The following is a 26602-nucleotide window of genomic DNA, read 5'->3' on the forward strand; positions in this document are numbered from 1 at the left end:
CCTGCCTCTCCGTCTACTTGTGATTTCTCTCTGTCAAATAAATAAATAAAATCTTGAAAAAAAATTGTAAAAATCATAGGTTAGTTAAAAAAAAATATTCAATTGATTCAAAGAGATACCATGGTTTAATATCTATTATTAGTCAATTAGTAATTTCACGTATATGGAAAATAAATTTTAAAAAAATATATTGATCAAAAGCTAGTGTAAGGAGATTCTTGGCCATGGTCTTATTTTTTCCTTCAGCAGTAGTTAAGTACTAAAATGTCTCACAAGGGTCAATATTCTACTAATTGTACAGTATACAATTTGATATCATATTTTTATAATCCTCAGTGTCACTAATTTTCTCGGTATTTTAGACATATTTTCACATAAAATTTCCTTACTTTTTTATAAATAACAGTACCTCCTAGAATCAAATCCCTAATTCTGTCTTTGGCAACTTTTAAAAAGAAATGGTATCTGAGTCACTGTATTGATTTTCTGTTGCTGCAAAATATTACCACAAACTTGGTGGCTTAGAACAACCTGCATTTATCATGTCACAGTTTTTTGTGGGTCAGTATTCTCAGCACAGCTCATCTGGGTTCTTTGATTCAAGATCTCCTAGAAAGTGGTACTCAAGGTATCAAGCATGACTAGGTTTTTATCTGAAGACTCAGCTGGGAAAGGATCTGCTTTCAAACACTTAAGATTGTTGGCAGACTCAATTCCTTAAGTATTGTTGGACTGAGGGCCTCGTCTCCTAGCAGTTTGTGGCCCAGAAGCTGCCCTCCATTTGTTGCCACATGGGCTTCTCCAACAACTGCTTACTTTGGTAAAGTGTACGAGTAGCCAGTAGAGACACTTTTCTGGTAAGATAGAAATTACAGTCTTATGTAGCTAATCATGGATGTGACACTCTATCCCCTCTGCTTTGTTTTGTTGATTAGATTTGTTAAAGCAGTAATAATAATAATAATAATGCCCAAATTTGGAAATAGTTGCACTACAGTACTATAATATACTGATTTCACTGGAATATAATGGTGACTTCCCTTATGAACATCTGAAAATACATAATAGTTATTTCAATGATCCTGGGATATAATTCAAACAACTAACTGCAAACTACATGAAATTTACATAGCCTAGGAATTAAGCATGTATGTGTACAGCAAATCTTATGAAATTAGGTATTAATTACTAGAAAATTTTCACTCTTGGTATTTTTCACAAGAAGTTCAAATTAGGGAATCACATGAGACTGTAAAGTTAATAGTTATATGTAAGATTATATTGCTTATGTTTATAGAATCAGGAACAATTAGTGCTTGTTTTAGCATTATATTAATATACTTCTGGTGTAGATTAGATCAATAAGTATTTCTACCAGGAATAGTTAAAAATTTTATACACACACACACACACACACACACACACACACTTAAAGTATCATCATTGCATTATAGAAAGACAGTGAAGAATCACTCCTAAAATTTGTTGAATAATCATTGCTTGTTAGATTTTTGTCTAATAAGGAATTTCATGAGGTTTGTTAGTTAATAGAGCAAATCCTATGGGATACAGGTACCTCAAAATCCCTTCTGCTTAAAATCAATGAATTTAAGAAGCTGATCCATGATTTCCTTTTTAATTTTATATTTATTTGCTATAGTTTTTACACTTAGAGATTATCTCTTCCACAGTGAAAACCATTTGTTTAAAATAATGTTTTTTAGAACATGTGAAGAGAAAAGAAGAGAAAAGTATAAAACACTTTCATGTCAAGAAGAGCTCTGATTCTGGGCGCCTGGGTGGCTCAGTGGGTTAAAGCCTCTGCCTTTGGCTCAGGTCATGATCCCAGAGTCCTGAGATCGAGCCCCGTGTCGGGCTCTCTGCTCGGCAGGGAGCCTGCTTCCTCCTCTCTCTCTCTCTCTGCCTGCCTCTCTGCCTACTTGTGATCTCTGTCTGTCAAATAAATAAATAAAATCTTAAAAAAAAAAAAAAAAGAAGAGCTCTGATTCCACAATAAATCTAAAAAGCAGTCAGAAACCCCCAGGGGTTCTCAATGGACATTTTGATAACCACTGCATTAGAATAAAACCACAAAAGTATAAAATTCTCAGCCTTGTTTGATATTGTTAAAGGCCAGTTAAAGTGCTAAGATATCCCGTCCTGGCATATAGCCAGCGTCTTTAAACAGAATTCATGATAGAAATGAATTAGTGCCTCTAAAGCACTTAAAACAGACACAATAAATATAATATTTTAGGAAAGCTATATATAGCATAGTAATTAAAAGCACACTGGAGACTGCATTGGTTCAAATCCTTGCTCTGCTGTTCTGTAAACTTGAATCACTTAATCTCTGTGTCTCCCTGTTCTTATTTGAAACATTGAAATATTAATAATGACATCTCAAAGTTTTATGAGGACTATATAAATTAAGAAAATAGTGACTTGTATAGATTAGGAGCTTTGTCCTATTTTTTGTCCTTACTATTTTCTAGTTCCTAGAGACAATCTTATCAAATTTTAGGCCTGTGTTATTTTCAGTCATTTAACAAATATTAAGTGATTTACCTGCCAACTTTAAGGCACTATACCAAATAATAGGAAGAATATAAAAGGAAATAAGATGGGGGCGCCTGGGTGGCTCAGATGGTTGGGCATCTGCCTTTGGCTCAGGTCATGATCCCATGGTCCTGGGATGGAGCCCCACATCTGACTCCCTGCTCGGGTGGGAAGTCTGCTTCTCCCTCTCTCTCCCCATTGTCTCCCCTCCTAGTGCTCCCTTGATGTCTCTGTCAGATAAATAAATAAAATCCTAAAGAAAAGGGGGGGGTAATAAGATGATTTTTGTGATAGGAGTATTTATTGTTTAATGTAGAAGGTGGATATTTGTGTATATGCTAGTAGTATATTGAAGGAAATGGAAGAGATAACAGATACCAAATTGTCAAAATAAATTAATAAAAAGAAGTTACTTCTATGTATTTGTAGAATAAATCATTTTGAGGGTGTTAGAATTGAACCACAAAGATGGTTGATGTTCCTGGAGGGTTACCTGTCACTTGAGAAGAGATTTGCCAGATGTGTTTATATATGAAAATGTTTCATACCTTCAGACCTTCTTGTGAATATAAACCCAGTTTTCACAGATGGCTTCACAAATTCCGCCTACTCAATGAAGATTCTCAGGAGAGAAAATGACCTGTTTCATTTTGATCATTTTAGGAAACTTTCACAAAGACCTCTTTAATTTAGAATGAACCAAATGTCGAGTATTATGGCATGACCAGCAAAATAAAATCCAAATGCAAGTCATTTAGCCACCCTGCTTTCCATTTAGGTTTTTTCTTTTTCTTTTTCTTTTTTCTTTAATATATGAGTTAGGGCTCTTTCATCTTTTATGTGCAGCATGAAAAGCTAAATTGGTACCTCTTAACTCTTAATTTAGCTTTTGGAGTGGAAAAGACAACCTGAACTTGGCTGTGGCGAGAAGCACTGCTCAGTCTTGCTGGTGGGAGACCTTTTACAGTATGAAGCCCCAGTTGCAACGGCTAAATGTCTGCTCTACTCAGTAGCCTTTCTAAAGTCACTCAATCTAGTCATATTTTTTAAATACAGGAGAGGGGGAAAGAGGTATGATAAAATGCCCTTTTCAGTGTGATTTCTCCCCCTTATCCCTGTGCAAATACTTACATAAAAGAAATACTGTCATCTATAAAGCTCTTTTCCATGTTGTTTAAGAGAAAAAGAGAAAAAGTTGAGGGTGAAACCAATCAAGGCAGATGAAGAGGTAAGACCAGTGTGTCCTCATAAATGCCTTAATATGTGCTTTACCTATTTTATCCACATAGAATGACAATTCACAGTCTTCATGATCTTCCCTGTTGATCAATTTCAATGGGTAATTTCCCCCTTAAGTTGGAATTTTCCACAGGGAGCTCCACAAGCTCAAAAAGCTGCCTAATGTATACCGAAGAACTTCTTCAGTAGCTGATCAGTTCTAGCCACACATACAATTTTTTTTTTTCCTTTTGTGTTTTTCTTTTCTACCCTTTTATATTCTGCTTTACATTCCTTTAAGTTGTGGAAGCCAGCAGAGATGAAATAACTAAATAATTAAAGTTTGTGTATGTTGTACAAAAATCTTTCTTCAAATAATTTTCATTTGATCTTTTATAGAAAATATAGTATGTTTATATACACAGTTATCGTCCATGGTGTCAGGAGACAGAGGCTTTATTTCTCCATATCGAGTCCTCCTGTTATTCCCCAAGTATAACTCAGTAGTTTCTTTTCTATAGCCCAGCAACTCCCTGTAGTTTTCATGGGGACAGCAGTAGAGAGGGTAGGGTGGTCTGAAGATTGGTAGTAGGAATCCAACATTGCCCCTGCTTGGGATTGGCTACATAATTTGGGAGGCCAAGGTAGAAATGAAAATGCAGGATCACTTGTTCATAAGTTCTTGTGTGGATCTTTATAAGTCTGGGGCACTGTGCAGTTGCCATATCAGTCCATGGCCACCTGGATAACAAAATCCAGTGCATAGCTGTTCTTTGGAACACAAAGTCTTCACAGTTGTTGAGTGCAGTCTATCTCTGACTCCATGAGGTTCCTCTCCTATGATGACCCTTACCTCACTTCATCCATCCGTTCCCCAAATAGGAGCCCCACACTATACTACTCCATTGACTGGACAACATGTATCTCTGTTGGATTCCACTCCCACCAATCTTCATTTTCTCTTCCTCCTCACCTTCCTCTTTAAGTGCTCATTTATCCACAATCAGTGTACTCCCCATGCCACATGCACACATGCAAAAGTCATAGCAACAACCCAATAATCCAAGGCAAATAAGCCAGTAAATGATCAGTAGCAACTGAAAAATATTAACGCACGCCTTAAATAGGAGTCAGTCTTCATGAATGCAGTAGCTGGTATGTACTTTCAGAACTGGAGGGCAATGTTTTAATTTCTTCATCTTTATCTTTCTCTTCCTCCCCAGAGGGGACTGAAAGACTTCTATAAGATACCACTTCTTATAAACTACCTCCCCCAAAATGAGATTTTATGTCAAAAATATTGACGGTTCTTATGTTCTGCTTATGGGATTATCAAGAATTTTACTCCTTTAGAATTTCCAGGAGTTGATAATAACATTTTGGAAGTTTATAGTTTGATAATATTAAAAGATTTTGGAATATACAGAATTAGCCATTGCATTGTACATTTGGTTTTTCTGTGGTCTCTTAGGACTAGATTTTTGTTAAAAAAACAAAACAAAACAGATCAATTGAAGTTTTCAAAAAGCTTTTTTTTCACTTTCTCAAAGATTTTATTTATTTATTTATTTATTTATTTATTTATTTATTTGAGAGTGAGAGCATGAGAGAGAACAGAGAGCACAAACGGGATGGAGGGAGAAGGAGAAGCAGACTCCCCACTGAGCAGGGAGCCCAGTGCAGGGCTCAATGCACGGATTCCAAAATCATGACCTGAGCCACAGGCAGGTGCTTAACCAACTGAGCCATCCAGGCACCCCTTAAAACCCTTTCTATTTCAGTGAACCTAAAAATGAAAAAGAGAAATGGCTGTACCTTGTAAGAGTAAAAATTAATATTTCCAGTACCCAAGATAAATAATGACTGTAAATGCAATTAAAATTCTTCATTTAAATTTAGAAAAAAGGGAATATTCAGTTATCTCCAGAGAATGATAGGCTTCCTCCCAAACTTCTGTAGAAAAATATGATGTGAAATTGTTACCAGTATTTTTCTACTAGGAATCTCAATTCAGTTTTCTTTTATAGGCCAAATTCCCTGGCATTTAGGGACAGGTTAGTTTTGGTTTTGGCTTTTTTTCTTTGCACATGTGTAATTGCCTATCTGTTTAGAATTGGCTTGAGCTACTTTTTTCAATTGGGATCACAAATCTGGCAGGAGCACTACCGCCTTTGGCATGCAGATGTCTGTAGGTGATGTAGGAAGAGGCTGAAAAAGGCATTTGCTGTAAAAGGCAAGACTCAGCATGGGTTGACTGCTGTGTAGCCTGGTGTAGCTAGAGTTGGTGTATTATACAGCCTTGTGACCCAAGTTTGTGATTTTTGATGACTTAACAAAATATATATTGGTATATTATATAGCACTGTGACCCAAGTTTATGATTTTTGATGACTTAAACAAAATGTACCCAAATCATTATCTCCTATGAACTCTGTTGCCCCTCCCCTAACACACACACACACACACACACACACACACACATACACAGACTCTCTCTCTCTCTCTCTCTCTCTCTCTCTCACACACACACACAACCTCATTTCTAAACATCCTTCACTGCAGTTATCACTGTCTACCTTATTTTGTAAAGTAGTTGTAAAGGCATCATCACGTTTGCTAACCTCTGACTCCTTTGGATTTGTCCAGTTTATTTCTGTATCCTTGAAAGTGCCTGCCACACTGACTTGCATGTTCTGAGAGTGCTTAGCAAGTAATCTTTTTACTGAGTGGATATGTAAAATAATCTAAGTAACTGTTAGTAATACAGATAACTGTAAAGTAATCTAAGTAACTGGACCCAGTTGGAGCCAGGAAATTCCGATTATCTAAACCTGAACTGGTGCTATATTGTCTTCTCCAAGTCAACTCCAAATCAGTTAGCTGTGATTACCAACATTTCACACTGAGTGCAATGAAAATCCCTTGGTGGCTACATATGAACTCAATGGGAAATAGTTCTGTGACAGAATATTAATGTCTACTAAGCTAACGGAATAGAGAGGGCTATCACTTCTGCTGTAAAGTAACTCCCAGGATGTGTTCTACCCCCAATTTCTACAGATTAATAAGGCTTAAGAGAGTTAGCAAATTTAATGTCACACAATCAGTGACAAAATTATGATATAAACTCAGACTGTCAAACTCTTGACTATATTATAATGTCTCTTCTCACTACATCTCTTTCATTGAGACTATCTTACTTTTACTATTATAGGTACTTTTATCCTTAAATGACTAAAAACAGCCTCTAAAAATACAAATAGGTCAGTTGTTAGTTTATGAACAGTAAATTAAATGAAAGGTGTAACATGCAAAGAGAGTACCTAGCATGTGGTGAACAATCAGTACATATTCTTGAATATTTTTTCTTTAATGCTACTCTTCTGGTTGCTGTATTTATAAAGTCACCTTCTTCTCTGGGCCTCCATTTTTTTATAAACTCTGTGATTCACTTTACAAATAATGTGATTTTCCAGTGCAGTTTCATCTGTTGCGTAAAGTACAACAAGCTTATGGTTAGTTTTCTATTTGTTCCACCTTAGTTATATGTGAAAGAATCAACCCTCTAAACTTCAGATTTAAGTCACCATTCAGTCTTCCCACTGTGCTCACTTTACAAAGTATAATTAATATTCAGTAAAATACAATGATCTTGAGTGTTCTTCAGTTCAATGAGGTTTAATAATTATACTTACCATGAAATCACTGCTTAAAACAAGATATAAAACATTTCTATTGTCCTAGGGAATTTCTCATGTCTTTTCTCAACTAAAAAAAAAAAAAAAAAAATGGAATCCCTCAAAAACCTATGTCATCCATATCTAGGCCCTATGATAATTTTCTCTGTATTGGGCCATTTTTACTTCATTCTGTCAAAGTGGGTGGTGCCCACTGCATTTCTTATTACCTCCCCTATGCCCTCAGATCCAGCAGAAATTATTAAAAAAGAGAAAAGAACAATTCATCCAGAAATCCTCTTGAGCCAGTTTAAGATCAGGAAAGTCTTGGTGAACATGACCCCCAGATTATTTAAAGGTAGAAGTCTCTGTTTTATATGATGTCTTTATAACATTATTGGTATTTTATTGTTTTTTTAAAAGATTTTATTTGAGAGCGAGCACAAGCAGGGGAAGGGGCAGTGGGAGAGGAATAAGCAGACTCCCAGCTGAGCAGGGAGCACAGTTCAGGACTCTATCCCAGGACTTAGGGACCATGACTCTATCCCAGGACTTAGGGACCATGACCACAGTTCAGGACTCTATCCCAGGACTTAGGGACCATGAAGGCAAATGCCCAAATGACTGAGCCACCCATGCACCCTGATGTTATTGATATTTTAGAGGTAGAAGACAGGAAATCTCATAGAGGAGTTACGGTACCCAATTGGTACATCATGGAGTTGTAGTCAGTACATTTCTGTCTGATTCGTAGCCCTATGAAGTGAGAGATTTGATTTTCTTAGCACAGGGTTGATCATGACTTTAGGGTAGACTTGTGCTAAAAGCAAATTTATAAGTTATATAAATATAAAAATAATAGTTTATATTGGTATGTATCATTAATACATTAATAATATATTTACAATCAATTGTTTTATTTTTCATTTAGTACAATATTTACATCCATTTTCAAAGAAACTCTATTCTAGTCTTTCTCAACTTATAGTTCATTATTACCCTCCTTTTTCCACTAAAGAAGCCATTTTAGTGATCTACCCCTGAAGTTTAGCTTTTTTGTTTTGTTTTGTTTTTATTAACATGTGATGTATTATTTGCTTCAGGGGTACAAGTCTGTGAATCATCAGTTTTACACAATCACAACACTCACCAAACCACATACCATTCCCAATGTCCATCATCCAGCTACCCCATTCTCTTCCCCAACCCCCCAGCAAATTTCAGTTTCTTTCCTGAAATTGAGAGTCTCTTATGGTTTGTCTCCCTCCCCGGTCCCATCATGTTTCATTTCTTCCCTCCCTTTCAAATTCCTCATATCAGAGAGATCATATGATAATTGTCTTTCTCTGATTGACTTATTTTGCTCAGCATAATACCCTCTAGTTCCATCCACGTCATTGCAAATGGCAAGATTTCATTTCTTTGGATGGTTGCATAGTATTCCATTATATGTATGTATGTATATATATATATATATATATATATATATATATATAATTCTTTTTTCTTATATTCACATCTTCTTTGTCCATTAATCTGTTGATGGACATCTAGGTTCTTTCCATTGTTTGGCTATTGTGGACATTACCGCTATAAACATTCAGGTGCACATGCCCCTTCAGATCACTACATTAGTACAATTGTTGGCTTATAGGGTAGCTCTATTTTCAACTTTTTGAGGAAACTCTGCACTGTTTTCCAGAGTGGGTGCACCAGCTTTCCTCCCCACCAGCAGTATAGGAGGGTTCCCCTTTCTCTGCATCCTTGCCAACATCTGCCATTTCCTGACTTGTTAATTTTAGCCATTCTGAGTGGTGTGAGGTGGTATCTCACAGTGGTTTTGATTTGTATATCCTTGATGCTAAGTCATATTGAGCACTTTTTTACATGTCTATTGACCATTTGGATATCTTGGCAGAAATATCTGTTCATGTCTTCTGCCCATTTCTTGATTGCATTATTTATTTTTGGGGTGTTGAGTTTCATAAGTTCTTTATAGATTTTGAATACTAACCTTTATCTGATATGTCATTTGCAAATATCTTCTCCATTCTGTTGGTCATCTTTGGTTTTGTTGACTGTTTCTTTTACTGTGCAAAAGCTTTTGATCTTGATGAAGTCCCAATAGTTCATTTTTGCCCTTGCTTTCCTTGCTTTTGGTGATATTTCTGGGAAGAAGTTCCTGCAGCTGAAATCAAAGAGGTTGCTGCCAGTGTTCTCCTCAAGGGTTTTGATGGATTCCTTTCTCACATTGAGGTCTTTCTTCCATTTTGAGTCAGTTTTGTGTGTGGTGTAAGGAAATGGTCCAGTTTCATTCTTCTGCATGTGGCTGTCCAATTTTCCCAACACCATTTGTTGAAGAGACTGTCTTTTTCCCATTGGACGTTCTTTCCTGCTTTGTCGAAGATTAGTTGGCCATAGAGTTGAGGGTCCATTTCTGGGCTCTCTATTCTGTTCCATTGATCTATGCATCTCTTTTTGGGCCAGTACCATACCGTCTTGATGGTGACAGATTTGTAATAGAGCTTAAGTCTGGAATTATGATGCCACCAACTTTGGCTTTTTTGTTAAACATTCTTTTGGCTATTTGGGGCCTATTCTGGTTCCATATAAATTGTAGAATTGTTTGTTCCATTTCTTTGAACAAAAGGTGATGGTATTTTGATAGGGATTGCATAAAATGTATAGATTGCTTTAGGTAGCATAGACATTTTCACAATATTTGTTCTTCCAATCCATGAGCATGGAATGTTTTTCCATTTCTTTGTGTCTTCCTCAGTTTCTTTCATAAATCCTCTATAGTTTTCTGAGTACAGATTCTTTGCCTCTTTGGTTAGGTTTATTCCTAGGTATCTTGTGTTTTGGGGTGCAATTGTAAATGGGATCAACTCCTTAATTTCTCTTTCTTCTATTTTATTCTTGGTGTATAGAAATGCAACTGATTTCTGTGCATTGATTTTATATCTTGACACTTGACTGATTCCTTGTATAAGTCCTAGCAGCATTGGAGTGGAGTCTTTTGGGTTTACCACATAAAGTATCATATCATCAGCAAAGAGAGAGAGTTTGACTTCTTCTTTGCTGATTCAGATGCCTTTTATTTCTTTTTATTGCCTGATTGCTGAGGCTAGAACTTTGAGGAAAATGTTGATAGCAGTGGTGACAGTGGACATCCCTGCCATGTTCCTGACCTTAGGGGAAAAGCTCTCGGTTTTTCCCCATTGAGAATGATATTCGCTGTGGGTTTTTTGATGATATTGAAGTATGTACCCTCTATCCCTACGCTTTGAAGAGTTTTGATCAAGAAAGTGTGCTGCACTTTGTCAAATGCTTTTTCATCATCTATTGAGAGTGTCATGTGGTTCTTGTTCTTTCTTTTATTAATGTATTATATCACATTGATTGATCTGTGGGTGTTGAACCAAGCCTGCAGCTGGGGAATAAATCCCACTTGGGTGTGGTGAATAATCCTTTTAGTGTACTGTTGAATCATATTGGGTAGTATTTTGGTGAAAATCTTTGAATCCTTGTTCATCAAGGATATTGGTTTGTCATTCTCCTTTTTGATGGAGTCTTTGTCTGGTTTTGGGATCAAGGTAATGCTGGCCTCATAAAATGAGTTTGGAAGTTTCCTTTCAATTTCTATTTTCTGAAAAACTTTTAGAGAAATGAGTATTAATTCTTCTTTAAATTTTTGGTAGAATTCCCCTGGGAAGCCGTCTGGCCCTGGGTTCTTGGTTTTTGGGAGCTTTTTGATGACAGTTTCAATCTCCTTACTGGTTATGGGTCTGTTCAGGTTTTCTATTTCTTCCTGGTTCAGTTGTGGTAGTTTATATGTCTCTAGGAGTGCATCCATTTCTTCCAAATTGTCAAATTTGCTGGTATAGTTCCTCATAATATGTTCTTACAATTGTTTGTATTTCTTTGGTGTTGGTTATGATCTCTCCTCTTTTAATTATAATTTTATTAATTTAGGTCCTTTCTCTTTTCTTTTTGATAAGTCTGACCAGGGATTTATCAGTCTTATTAATTCTTTCAAAGAACCAGCTCCTGGTTTCTTTGATCTGTTCTACTGTTCTTCTGGTTTCTAGTTCATTGATTTCTGCTCTGATCCTTATGATTTCTCTTCTTCCTGCTGGGTTTAGGCTTTCTTTGCTATTCTCTCTCCAGCTCCTTTAGTTTAGGGTTAGGTTTTGTACTTGAGACCTTTCTTGTTTCGTGAGAAAGTCTTGTATTGCTATATACTTTCCTCTCAGGACCACCTTTGCTGTGTCCCAAAGATTTTGCACAATTGTGTTTTCATTTTCATTTGTTTTTATGAATTTTTTAAAATTCTTCTTTAATTTCCTGGTTGACCCATTCATTCTTTAGTAGGATGCTCTTTAGCATCTATGTATTTGAGTTCTTTCCAACTTTCCTTTTGTGGTTTATTTCTAGTTTCACAGCATTGTGGTCTGAAAGCATGCAGGGAGTGATCCCAATCTTTTGGTACCAGTTGAGACCTGATTTGTGACCAGGATGTGATCTATTCTGGAGAATGTTCCATGTGCACTAGAGAAGAATGTGTATTCTGTTGCTTTGGGATGGAATGTGCTGAATATATCTGTCATGTCCATGTGGTCCACTGTGTCACCTAAAGCCTTTATTTCCTTTATTTGCTTGGATGATCTGTTCATTTTCGTCAGGAGGTTGTTAACATCCCCTAGTAATATTGTATTATTGTTGATATGTTTCTTTGATTTTGTTATTAATTGGTTTGTATAGTTGGCTGCTCCCATGTTAGGGGCATAGATATTTAAAATTGTTAGATCTTCTTGTTGGACAGACCCTTTAAGTATGATATAGTGTCCTTCCTCATTTCTTATTACAGTCTTTGGCTTAAAATCTAATTTATCTGATTTAATTGCCACTCCAGCTTTCTTTTGATGTCCATTTGCATGGTAAATTGTTTTCCACCCCCTTACTTTACATCTAGAGGTGTCTTTGGGTCTAAAATGAGTTCCTTGCAGACAGCATATTAATGGGTCTTATTTGTTTGTTTGTTTGTTTTATCCATTCTGATACCCTGTCTTTTGATTGGCGCATTTAGCCCATTTACATTCAGGCTAACTATTGAAAGATATGAATTTGTTGGGAACCATGAGCCCTGGTCAAGGGCATTGCCCCACTAGGTTAAGGTTTGAACTAAGGCAGGCCTAACTCTGCTGAGGGCGGGATTGCCCCTCAGGTGACTGCCTAGGGTGGGATTGCCCCTGCAGATAAGCATGGTCTGTTAATCCCTTGCCTTTCCTCTGATCCTAGTATCTCTCTCAAATAAAAAGCCCCTTGCTAATCTGCTGCAAACATCTTTCAGGCTTATGGGCCAGAGCAACTCCAAGGAGATAAATTACTCTGTACCTAGGACATGGAGAACTTTAGATGTGTACCACAATAGATGGTCTCCTCCCTAAGCTGATGTTTGTCCAAGGCTTTCACAAGCTGAGCCATTAAAATACACCCTGCCTCCTGCAAAGGTATCACCTTCTCACTCCTACTTCTCTCCTATATACTTAGTTTCTTTAGATAGCTTCTCATTTTCCATTAACCTATCTCTTGTTTTCCTACAGTTCTTTACTGTCTAGTTTATCCTTAAAGCTCCTCATTTTCCATTAACCTATACCTTGTTTTCCTACAGTTCTTTACTATCTAGTTCATCCCTATAGCTTTTCATTTTCCATTAACCTATATCTTGTTTTCCTTCAGACCCCAGAATAAGTTACCAAAAAGCACATATTTGTGCTACGTCCCATGGCTTTCTGAGGGACATGATTACTCAAGAAGAAAGACCCTATCCCCCACCCTTGGCACTAGTCTATACCATTATTGCTTAACTAAAATAACATGTGGTGAACAAAGAGAAATTATCTGATGAGTGCTTGTAACCCCCTACCCCAATTAAACTGCCTATATAAGAATCTCGATACTCGATAATCAGAATAAAATGTAGATGCCTAACTACCGACCAGAACTCTGTGTGGCTCTCCCATTCATCTCACTGACACCACCTCTCTTTCGTGGACTCCTAGACCTGCCAAGACTGGACCCTGGCATGAATTTAGTGCTACTATATTGCTTGTAAGGTGATTTTACTGTATATTGTCTTTCTGGTCTGTTATATTCAGGCTCTCTCTTTGCTTGGAAGACCCCTTTCAATACTTCTTGTAGGGCTGGTTTGGTTTTTGCAAATTCTTTTAACTTTTGTTTGTCCTGGAAGCTCTTTATCTCTTCTTCTATTTTCAATGATTGCCTAGTCGCATATAGTATTCTTGGCTGCATTTTTTTCTTGTTTAGTTCTCTGAATATATCATATGAGTCCTTTCTGACCTGCAAATTCTCTGTGGATAGGTCTGCTACCAATCTATATTTCTGCCATTGTATGTTACAGACCTCTTGTCCTGAGCTATTTTCAGAATTTTCTCTTTGTCACTGAGACTTTTAAGTTTTACAATTAGGTGATGGGGTATTGACCTATTTTTATTGATTTGGAGTGAAGTCCTCTGTGCCTCCTGGATTTTGATACTTGCTCCCTTTGCCACATTCGGGAAACGCTCGGCCATTATGTGCTTCAGTGTACTTTCTGCCTTTCTCTCTTTTTCTTCTTCTTGGGTCCCAGTTACTCTAATATTGTTTTATCTTATGGTGTCACTTATATCTCAAATTCTCCCCCCATAGTCCAGTAGTTTAGTAGTTTCTTTATGTCTCTTTTTCTCAGCTTCTTTAGTCTCCATAATTTGAACTTCTATATCACTAATTCTCTCTTCTGCCTCATTTATCCTATCAGTAGGAGCCTCCATTTTTTATTACACCTCATTAATAGCTTTTTAAATTTCAACTTGGTTAGATCTTAGTTTTTTTATTTCTCCAGAAAGGGATTTTATTTCTCCAGAATTGGATTCTCTAGTATCATCCATGCTTTTTTTGAGCTCAGCTAGCACCTTGATAGTCATCATTCTGAACTCTAGTCCTGACATCTTACTGATGTTCTTATTGATTAGGTCCCTAGCCATTGGTTTCTTTTTTTTAAGGTGAGTTTTTCCACCTTGTCATTTTATCCAGATAAGAATAGATGAATGAGAGAACAAAATACTAAATGAGTAGCAATGACCCCAGAAAAATATACAATAACAAAACTGGAAGAGACCTGAAAGAAAGGAAGAAGGAGGAAAAATATATCTATATATATACATATATATAATATATATATTTATTTTTATTTATTGTTATTATATTATTTTATATATGTATATAAAATAATAAATAAAAATAAAATAATATATTAAAATATATAATATATTATATATAAAATAATATATAATTATATATATATATATATTTATATATATATATATATAATATAATGATTTGGGGTGTATTTTGGTCTGTTAGAAGAAACTGCATCCCAGAATTTTAAAGAAAGAAAAACTTACATATATATAAAAGTAAGGTTAAACATGATGAAAAAATGGAATATGATTACAAAGATGAAATTTTTAAGAGATTCTATAAAAGGAATTAAAAAGATAAGAAGTTGGTTGAAAAAAAGAGAGGAAAGAATGTGATCAGGGTAGAGACTAGAAAAAGCCATGCTCTGGTTTTAGGGTATATTTTGTTCTATTAGAAGAAATTGTATACCAAAATTTTAAGGAAAAAAAAGTCTATATCTATACAAAAAATAATGTTAAATACAATGAAGGAATAAAATATGACTATAGCAATGAAAATTGAAAAATATTTTTAAAAAGGTATTGATAAGATAAAATAGTTTTAAAAAAGGTTAAAATAGGAAAAAGGAAAAAATTTTCAAATAGAATAAAAAAAATAAAATTTAAAAAATTTAACTTTGGGGGGCATCTGGGTGGCTCAGTCATTAAGCATCTGCCTTCAGCTCGGGTTATGATCCCAGGGTCCTGGGATTGGGCCCCACATTGAGCTTCCCACTCCATAGGAAACCTGCTTCTCCTCCCACTCCCCCTGTTTGTGTTCCTGCTCTCGCTATCTCTCTCTGTCAAATAAATAAATAACATCTTAAAAAAATATTTAACTTTTCAAAACTAAAAAGAGCCATGGGGGAAAAGCCATGAATTCTATGTGTTGCATTCCCCTAGCTCTGGAGTTCTACAGTTCTCATTGGTGAACTTGGTTTTGGCTGGATAATCTTGCTGATCTTCTGGGGGAGAGGCCTGTTACAGTGATTCTCAAATGTCTTTGCCTGAGGTAGAATTGTATCATCCTTGCCAGGGGCCAGCCTAAGTAATCTGCTTGGGTTTGCTCCCGGGCTTTGTTCCCTGAACACTTTCCATAGTTTTGGAGGACAGGAATACTGATGGCGGCCTCCTAATCTCCAGCCCCACAGGATATGAGAGCTCAGGGCCCCACTCCTCAGTGAGCCCTCAGAGAAAAGCAGTCAATTCCTACCTTCTCCCTGGTCTCTGGCTGCCTTCCATGCGCACCCAGCCTGTGACCCAGTGTTTCTGTCTCTGATGCATGGTCCTGTTTGGAGTCTCCACCCCAGCAGATTCCTGAAGCGTGCTCCTGCAGCACTCATTCCAGAGGAGGAAAGAGGGAGTCTCCCCAGATCTGCCACTTATGGGGTCCCTGCTCAAAGTGGAGTGGTCTGACTGTGCCTCAGATCATGGTTTAAGATAACCCGATCTGAAAGCTCACCCCTCGGCTCTGTCTCTGCAGCCAGCTTCCCCACTCTGATACCTGGGAGCGCACTCAGACATCCTTGTCTTTCTGTGACCCCGCAGGTCAGATCACACTGTCCCAGCAAGGGCTTAACCCCCCACTAAACTCTGAAGCGACTTTCCACAGTGGAGCAGACTTCTAAAAGTTCCAATTTTGTGCTCTACTGCTGTACTTCTTGCTGGGAGCCAGCCCCTCCCCGCTGCAGTCTATCTTCCCATATATTGCCTCAGATTCACTTCTCCACATGTCCTGCCTTCAGAAAGTGGTTGTTTTTGTGTTCAATTGCTGTTCTTCTTCTCTTCTATCTCCTGTTGAGTTTGTAAGTGTTCAGAATGCTTTGATAATTATCTAGTTGAACTCCTGCCTGATATTTAGGTCTCCTACTCCTCTGCTGTCTTGCTCCTCCCCCCTCTACCCATGAAATTTTAGTACCATATATATATGGTTTTTTTTTACTTATTTATATAATATATCTATTTCTGTACTTTATACATAAAAAGTAAGATTTTTCATCACCCTTTTTACCCTCTGAAGCCAATTTTTACTTCCTTGGGGATTGATATTGACCTCATTGAGATGTATGCCCATTTATTTTTTCTTGCTACCTGGCACTATGAATTACTGTATCATAGCTTCTTAATTTCTGTATCTCTGATACTTTGCCATCTTGAGTGTTGCTGGACATGGAGAGACTGCCAAATCTAGCTGGTTCCTACAGATATTAAAGGACTCACCTTTGAGCAGTCTTTTATGGGCAAATGAACCAATCCAGACCCCACTCGTACACTTTGGCCTTATTCTCCTGCCTGGATCACTCCAGGGCCAGGTTATAAACAATGAAGGATAGTCCCTACACCCCAGAGGCTGATGATATTATAGAAATTAGTCAATCCTAAGACTTCTTAACCTGCCTTGCCTGTTCCTCCACTCTTACCTACATTTTCCTCTGCTTCCTGACTGGTCCCAGTACTCCCCTGTGTGGCCTTGAATGATGTGGCATCTCCCCTCCTCAAGGGAACTATAGCAAGCTATCTTTCCAATGGCAGCCATCTCCCAATCAATTGTGCTCACTATACCTAAATAATAAAACCCACAATATAAAATAATTACGTATCAGGAAGTTGGCTGGTCAACATGCAATATGGATAGTCTAGTCTTTTTTTTAAAGGATATGGAAGTTTATTAAAGACACCACAAGGGAGAGGCCGGCAGGATAGCAAAGGAGAGGCTGTCTGCCAAAATGTCTTGAGAGATATTTGTTAGGGTGAAGCCATGTATATTCTCCCTGTTCCTTACAAAGTACCATCCTTATGGTTCTCTATGCTAGTGGGGAGTAATATAAAGTGATAAATGTATGATCTTAGCAGTCAGACTGTTGGGTTCAAACCTTACCTTTGCTACTCCTCAGCTATGTGATCTTGAACTTGATGAATTAGCTATGAGTACTAAACAATATGTGTAATGCACTGCAAAATTTAGGAATCCCCAAAACCATCCTCACTTCTGATACTAACTGTAAGTTCTCAAGACCCAAGATCACCCTCAAGCTTGACAATTCCCTTGAACAATTCACAGAACACAAAGCCATCATGTTCACTGTTATGGTTTATCACAATGAAAGTACACAGATACAAATAAGCCAAGGACAGAAGCACATAGAACAGAGCCTAGGAAATCCCACATGCAGGGCTACAGTTGTACTCTCCCAGTAGATGTACAGGTAGTGCTTACTTCTCCCAGGAACCATGCAGAGCAATATGCACGAAAGCTCACTTAGTCCTGATTTGGATTTTTGTTGATGGTCAATCATGTAGATTTGGTTAATTGCCCATGTGGCTTACCTTAGTCTCAAGTCACTCTAGAGGTCAAGCCGACATCACAAAGCCCAAGCTTCCCCTTACCTTTCACACACTGCACCATAAATCACATTATTACTATAGACTGTGCAGTATAGCCCAAAGCACCCACCATAGATCACTTTGTGGGCATTGACTACCTGGCATGGTGCAAGACCCCAGGTAAATAGACACTCTTATCATATACATTATTACGACATTCCAAAGATTTACAGATTCCATCTTTGGGCAAAAGGAAAATATGCCTTTGGGCAAGTTTAATTTTTCTTCCTAAATAAGCACTTAGACTAGTTGCCACACCCATTAAATGCATAATCAGCATTAGTATTGTTATTATCTTAGTTATCATCCTAAAATCTCCCGTGCCTGAAGTACTTTAAAAACACTCCCAAGTTCTCATTCCTTTTGCTTTTCTTTTCTGGATCTGTACAGACATTTTTATGTTGATAATGGGCTCTTTATTCATTCATGGTAACATGCACCCGATTAAGACTTACAGCCTTCGGTTAGACCTACTGTAGTTCTGCCTTCTTAGTTTACCCCTTAAATAACCCTAGGTATTCCCAGACCTTTTCAGGTGCATATTTATAGACAATCCCTGGGGCTATTTTGATAGATAGTTGATCTCATTCATTACATACTGAATCTTACTATTCTCACCTTTAGTGTAATCTTATTTCTACATTATTAGAGAACACATCACTGTAATGTCCTATATTTTACATAAGAACTGATACCCATTGTTTCAGCAGCCAAATAAGTGTTTTGATTATTATTTTTTTAAACTATGAGGCAGTATTAAAGGCTTGCACAAAACTCAGCAGCAAGTAATTCTTTTTTTTTTTTTTTTTCCCAGCCTGGAAAGGTGTTCTCTTTGTTATAAAGCAAAAAGACACATGAAAGGTTACATTCTTATTGCCCCATCTCATTATTGTTGATGCAAAACTCCAAATTAATTTGCTTGTAGTTACAGAAATAACTCCTTTAACCTTGGTGACACAATCTGAAAGAATTTGTTTTAGTAGTAGGCATTGCTTCACAGCTTTTGGCATTTGTTCAGGCTGAATAGTCATCCAGAAAGATTGTGTCTTCTTTTTTTCTTTAATAGAGTAATGGCTGCAGAAATATTACATTTAATATTAAAGGTGGTGCAGAACACCTTTATATGGTGGCTGGTATAGAGGCAGTATGCTCTGATTAGCAGTGGGGGCTCTCTAAGTATCTGAATCTACCCTGGAACCTGGCTCTTGAGGACCTCAGACAAATAGCTTAACTGCTCTGCTCAAAAGGGGTGGTAGTAATATCACCGTCTTCTTTTTAGATCCAGGAGGAGAGGATTTCTTTTGTTTGTTTTGTTTTCTGCTGTATGCTGTGCTTCTAAAAGAGGCACAGAGGAAGCAATAAATACTTCTTAAGGAACGAACAAATGGTTGTGATGAAGAAAAATACACATCAGGCATGAAAAGCCCATAGACTAGAACCTGGTACATAGTAAGCTCTGAGTGAATACTCATTTGAAAAACATACAGTTGTTGCAGGATTGCTTTTTCTTTCGTGACTGCAGTTCCTGGTCATGCCACTCTGAGAATGAAGAGGTGGAGCAGAGGAAGAGTGGTAGGCAGCAGAGTAAAGTTCATTGAGAAATAGTAAAGCCTATTGAACAATAGTACAAAGCTTCCGAAGAGGGAGGGACCTGAGAGAGGTTGCCACCAGTTTCTAAGTCTAGGAGTTTTTGTGGGCATGCTGGGGAGCTATTTTAATTTGGTTAACTCCTCATGCACATGTCACCCAATCAGGTTTTTGCACACATGCTCATCACATACGTAAGGGTGGAGAGCTCCTTCCAGGGTGGTGTAAAATCCTTTGACAGCTGGTTTCCTCTTAGGATGGGCCTCTTGTCCCTGCGTGCCTTTCTTCCAACTATCCTTCATTACCATGAAAATAAAAACAGATTAAACCCTTTCTATTCAATGAAGTGTGTGGTGATGGGTTTATGGGACATTCATTAGTTATATTAGACTCCTAATTGTATTGTCCATTTTTTTAAGCACCAGATATATATTGTGGGATTATCACATGCACAAGTACTATTGGAAGTCCTGGGAACTCAGAGGCTAACAAAAATAGTGACATAAAGGACAGCCATGATACTTTCTGCCCACCCTAGGGCAGTTCCCACATGTCTGTCAGTGACCAGTAGCTGAGGAAGAAGAAACCTATGGGTCGGTCATGAAAACAGAGCTTTTATATCATTAACTTTATTACTAATCTTCTGTCACTTTTATATCTGTCAGAGTCTTTGAAACTCTTGAGCTACAAAAGCATTTTCTGTGAGACAAGAGATAATTCAGAGACTCCCCTCTTTATTTCCCATGTCTGCCTTAGAGAATATCTCAACCAGTTGTTTCAGGTTATAGACATAATTGGCTATTAGTCATTCTGGTGTCATTGTTCATTGACACACATCTCTGCATCATCTCTCAGCTTAGGTTCCAGTTTCTGATTAATCTCTGTCCAGTCATTCAGGATATTGAAGCAGCTCCTGGTTAATTAGACCATTTTATCTCTAACCTCATACATTTTCTGGATGTAACAGTAATAGAGGTGTCATCAGCCTGAAACCTTGCTTATCAGCTCCTGTGATTTGCTGGGGTACTAGTGTTTCAATTGTCAAAGTCAAATGGTTATAAGAGGTTATACATATATGGACATTTTTAATCTCCAAATCAATTACACACACATTTAATGAAACCTAAGGAATTCATAAAGTAATAAATAAATAAATAAATAAATAAATAACACCTATAGCATTTAGTGATGTAAATCCAGCATGCATGTGTGCGTGTACACACGCACAATGTGATAAAATAGTGAAATGTGTACTTATATGGTGAGAAAGAGCATGGGCTTCTTATTTTACCAGCTCTTTGAACATGGCTATGTTATAGCCCTCTGAATGTCATTCTCCTTATCTGTCAAATAGTAATAATAGTAACACCTACAGGGTTTTTTTATGGATTAAAACACACTAAATAATATTTTATAAGGTATTCAATATGCTCAGTAATGTGTACTAATTACATGATAGTTACTATTCTGGGAAACCACCTCATTCTCCCAACTCATAAAAGAAAGCAATTAACATTTTATAATAATTTTATTAAAAAGTGATTGCTCCAGTTTTATAAGGATTCCAGAAAAATCACGGTAGAAGCCAAAGACAGACAGTTTTACTATTTCAACTGGGTTTCTCAAGATGTGTAGTCCAGTTGTGCTAGAGTTTAGGACAGAATTCCAAGAGATACTGGAACACAGGGAAGGAAGTGGGCTCCATTTTCGAACTACTTGAGGCTTGTCTTCTCCAGTATTTCCAAAGAACTGTATATAAGAAAACAAAACAAACAAACAAACAAAAAACCCGAAACAAACAAAATAAATTAATGAGGTGCTACCAAAATTCAACAAAAATCTGCCATCAAAGTAGTTTGAAAACACACAATATTAAATTACCCCTTGAAGATACACAATTTTTATTTTAGGGTTGAAGAGTCGGAGAAATTTGAAAGAGCTCTAATGAAAGGAATAAAGGGACAGCCTTAAATCCTTTTAGTTGACTTATTAATTAGAGGTTTTGTCCCCTCCAAAATGTTCCACATCACCTGTGTTACCACACAAAACATCTTTCAAAAAAAATGCTGAGGTTTAGTGTTGTGAGTTGAACAGTGTCCTCCATAAAATTCATGTCTCCCTCGAAATTAAGAATGGGATCTTATTTGGAAATAAGCCTTTGCAAAGATAATTAGTTACAGCCACTGACATGAAATCATCCTGATTCTGATTGGGCTCTAAATCCAATGACTGGCGTCTTTATGAGAAGAGAAGACAGTACTCAGAGATACAGAGGTGACGATGTGAAGCTGGATTCAGAGCCTGGAGTGATGCAGACCTAAGACCACCAAGGATTGCTGATAACCCCAGAGGCCAGGATAGAGGTACAGGATGGTTTTTCCATCAGAACCTTCAGAACAAATCAACCCTATTAGACATTAAGCCTCTGAACTGTAAGAGAATAAAGTCATTAGTTTGTGCCTCTAAGTTGGTCATAATTTGTTATGGCAGTCCTAGGAAACTAATAGATAATACATAGATGTGGTATTCCAAAAATGGCAATTTGAAATGTGAAAAATGCCATTAACTGTATCTCGATAAGAGCTTTCTTCTCTTCCCTGCCCATTTGTTTGGGTTCCATTTTTTTGGTCATTGAAGGGGCAGGAGGAGAAATTGTACATGCTACTGATAGGCAGTATGTCCAGTGCTAAGAAGTCTGATTATGAGCTAACTTGTGGCTTGAAAGTGAACTCTCCGTTATTATCACTTGCACTCTTGTCAACAAAATCACTTGGCACTTGTGAATTGTTAGTGTTTGTGAAGAGTTTATAAAATAGGTTCTTCCATGCTAGTGCCAAGAGAAACAAATAAAATAAATAATAAAGTAAGTAATAGCCTATGTATGATAGCAATGTTTGCTAAATTTATATCAGTCTCTCTGCTTAGCTTTGGAATCAGCATGGAAAATTATGAATATCTGCATTTTCAAAGATCAAGAGCTGAATAGGATTTTGTTTTCTTTTCTTTGTCTAGAAAAACAAAACAGCATATACTTTTAATTCAGCCATTCAGAGAGCTGCATCCACTCAGCTGTGTTTGACCTGAGTCTCCGAGTATGTCACACTTGATGGTGGGCTACTGTTATTTCTCCAAAGCAACAGAAGGAACAGCCAAGGTTATGGCATCTGTAGAAGCCAGAAGCATTTAGACCCTTTGAGGTCTGATAGGATAATAAAGAAAAAAGTAGTTTTGCCCTAAGTCTGGTTCCGTCTTATCTGGAGAACACTTCCTTTCAGGATTCCCTATTAAGCTCCTTGCATGCAAGCCTGGCAGCTACCACTTAGGCATATTTGCATGCAGAATTTGCACATGCTTTTCAAATTGAAAACGTGATCACAAACTTAAGTCACATTTATGGCTTCCCTAGCCCTTAAGATGAGCTCCTCATTCTTTAAGGTAGCTAAAAGCGACTTCTTGATGTAGCTTCAGCTATCTGTCTTCTAGCCTCTTCTCTTGTTGGCTTCCTTGACAAGGATTACTCAAGCTCTCCAAATGTTTGGTGGTTTATCTCAATTCCAGGTATTTGCATTTACTCACCTCATCCTCTTTCTAAAGAGTCTCTCCATCCTAATTCCTGTAGTTTGGGGTTGGTAAGACTGTGGTTTCTGTTGTCAGATTGACTAATTTCAGGTTCAAACCTCTGTAAACTGGGGGAGGATTAGCATTTTCCTTATAGAGTTTGTGGTAAGACTTAGATAATTAATGCCATGTTAGTACATGTGACAGCTAGTAAATTGTTGAAAATGTCATTATCATTGTTAATTATCTTTTAAATCCCAGTTGGTATGAAATTTGCACTTAAAAGCATTCCTGACTTTATAGGATTCAATTAGATGGAAATTAATAATAATTATTAGAACACCCCAAATATGAATACTTTTAGATCCGTCAATTCTAATTCTAGAAAATTATGTTAAGAAAATAATTATAAATACAGTATAGGAAAAGCATTTCTTCTTGCATTTATTTATGATAAAAAACAAAATATAGACAAATGTAAACTTTTTATTTAGATATATGATGGATTATTAAGAAACTTTCAAAATGTGTAGTTCCATTAAAATGAAAAGTTCACAAGTACTCATTATTAGTAGGGAAATTTCGTTACATTTTTTACATGAGTAATGGTAGAGATTAACAATTGACACCATAGTACAGAAAAAATTCAGGAATTATAGATACCAGTATCCAAAATTGGGTATTTTTTTTCTCTTTACCTTTCTGAGACTTAAAAATATTCTATAATAAGCATCTATTATTTTATCTGGCATAAAATAATAAAATGCTGGTTCCTACCTCCCCATAGCAGTCCATGCCAGGAAGATGTGTCATGTATTTCTCTTGTCTAACTTTTCCCCTACGGTAAAGTACAGGGAAACAGGGTGATAAAGAATGCGAAGGAAGAACATGAATAGGAAGGAGGAGAAGGAAAAGCCTGATTTTTTCTCATCTTTGTGAATTGTTTACAAAGTCAGTACAGCATCACTGGAGAGACTGTTTATGTTCAAATATTCAAGTGAGGAAAAACAGGAACCGAAATTTAGAACTGTCTGAACCTTGAAAGAATCAACAGAAAATGTCAAGAGCTTCTCTCACACAGGAAACCAATGAGTTTCTTCACCCATAAAAGAAACAAAAAAATCTTTTGTTGCTTATGAGTCTGGAAAAAAAAAATTCGAGCTCATGTTTGTCATCTTTGTAAACTATCCTTGTCATTTAATCTTTATATTGGGAGGAAGACAATATAGCATAATGAATCAGGGGACGCTATTTCATTTTCTTATTTCATATTCGAGTTTGGTCTAGTGTAATTATGGTGTTTATGAAGTTTAAACCGATGTAGCAAGAGAGAAATAAAACAACTGCTCCTCTACTCTAAGGAGCATTTCTTCATAAGAAAGATCACATTGGCAAGTAGAGGGAATGGATGAAAGACCTTTATCAACCAATAATTTAAATTTATAAGAAATTTTCATGGTGGTAAATTGGAAAACATATAAATCTATGTCTAAATAAGTTTTAAACTAAAATGAGGAAACCTTAGCACAAATATTTCACAGAGGGAGATAGAGGCAAAACAAAACCAAAAACACCTCACCCCAATCTGTGAGAAAAGAGTTGAGAAACAACCAGGAAATTATAAATGAGCAGATCTGCCCTTGGCTGTAGGCAAGATCTCTGAGACAGTAATAAGGAATGAGGTTACCAAACATCCAGAGAGATATGAGCTGATAAAACTTAATCAGGCTAGTTTCACAAAGGGCAAATCTTTTCTGACAAATTTGTTGGCATTTTTGCATGGCACAGAGGGCAGGAGAAGTACGTGCCTGGAATGGGAGATGCAATTCAACTTGAGAAAGTAGGAAGGCATAGAAGACATACATGAGAATGAGGTACAATCTCAGCTTTCCAAAGGAGGCCCCTTGGGTGACATTTCACCCCAAACCTACAGATTTCATTAAGATATGCATGTTGGCAATAATCATAAAACAGGACTGATGGGTCAGCATGCTTATTTGTCATACTCTGTTACCAAAATTATATCAGTCATCACCAAGTAATGTACATTTGGGGTTTGTGTCTATCTTGGCTATTCAAAGATTTTTAAGAGTGCTTTTCTCATTTATTTCTCTTTTTCCAAATGTTCTCCTTTTAGTTTGTTATTGGTATACACATGGAATCAATGCCATTTCAGGCATACACAATCTTAGCTCAGAGAGCATCCAGTGGGGTCAATGATCACACTTGGTTTTGTGGGACTTTCTAACATCTTCACTGTGGGGCATTATAGAAAAGTGCTTTTAGGTGCTTTGTGTACTTGACAGTGTGCTGTTACTTTTCAGAGGTTATAAATGTTGAAATGCTCTAAATTATGGAAGTCATAGTGTCAAAAACCCAGAAGTTCAAAGGAGAGAGTCTGAGCTTGCCTCTCAGTTGGTCCCTTAGCATCAGCCTACAAATCAGCTTCTCTCATTAGTCCTGAAATTACAAATAATCAAAACTGAAAAGCACATATACAAACAGGTCCTCTAGACTCCACTCACTTATCTCTTTCTTTCTCTTTGCCACTGACCTCTGTGTTGTTTCTATTCCATGCCATAGTTTTCTTTCAGCCTCCAGTTTACCTTAAATTTGGCCTTGTGTACCAATCCATCTTGACTTTGATAATGAAATTTCTCCTACTAAAGAAACGAAAGATTGGGGCGCCTGGGTGGCTCAGTGGGTTAAGTCTCTGCCTTCGGCTCAGGTCATGGTCTCAGGTTCCTGGGATTGAGCCCCGCGTTGTGTTTTCTGCTGCATGGGGAGCCTGCTTCCCCCCTCTCTCTGCCTGCCTCTCTGCCTACTTGTGATCTCTCTCTCTCTCTCTCAAATAAATAAATGAAATTTTTAAAAGAAAAAAAAAATGAAAGATTTTCTGATTACCAAGTAAGGTTGTGTTGTTCTTCACTATTCTTTAACACTAGCAATCTTAACTATGTCTTCCATTAAAAACTCTCCTTTCTTGGTATCAGCAGGATAATGGCCCCAAGGTTGTCCATGTCCTAATCCCTGGAACATGTGACTATGAAAGGTTATATGGCAAAGGGGAATTAAAGTTGCAGATGGAATAAAGGTTGCTAATCAACTGATTTAAGAGGAAGTTTATCCTGGATTATCTGGTTGAGCCCAGTGTAATCACAAGGGTCCTTAAAAGTGGAAGAAGGAGGCAGAGGAGAATCAGAGGGTAATGTGACGATGGAGGAATAGAGTAATCTGCTGTGAAAGGACCCAATGTACTATCATTGGTTTTGAAGATGGAGAAAGGAGTCCACAAGCTAAGGAATGCAGGCAGCTTCCAGAAGTTGGAAAAGGCAAGGAAACACCTTCTATGCTGGAGACTCTCAAGAAGGGCTTGCA

General features: G+C 37.1%; 1 protein-coding gene across 1 annotated transcript in view; it reads left to right on the top strand.

The window, feature by feature from the left end:
- LOC132011506 (contactin-6-like) overlaps positions 1-26602 on the top strand; it is a 302333-nt gene that overhangs the window by 92361 nt on the left and 183370 nt on the right.

This window comes from Mustela nigripes, chromosome 2 (assembly GCF_022355385.1).
Source record: "Mustela nigripes isolate SB6536 chromosome 2, MUSNIG.SB6536, whole genome shotgun sequence".
NCBI lineage: Eukaryota > Metazoa > Chordata > Mammalia > Carnivora > Mustelidae > Mustela > Mustela nigripes.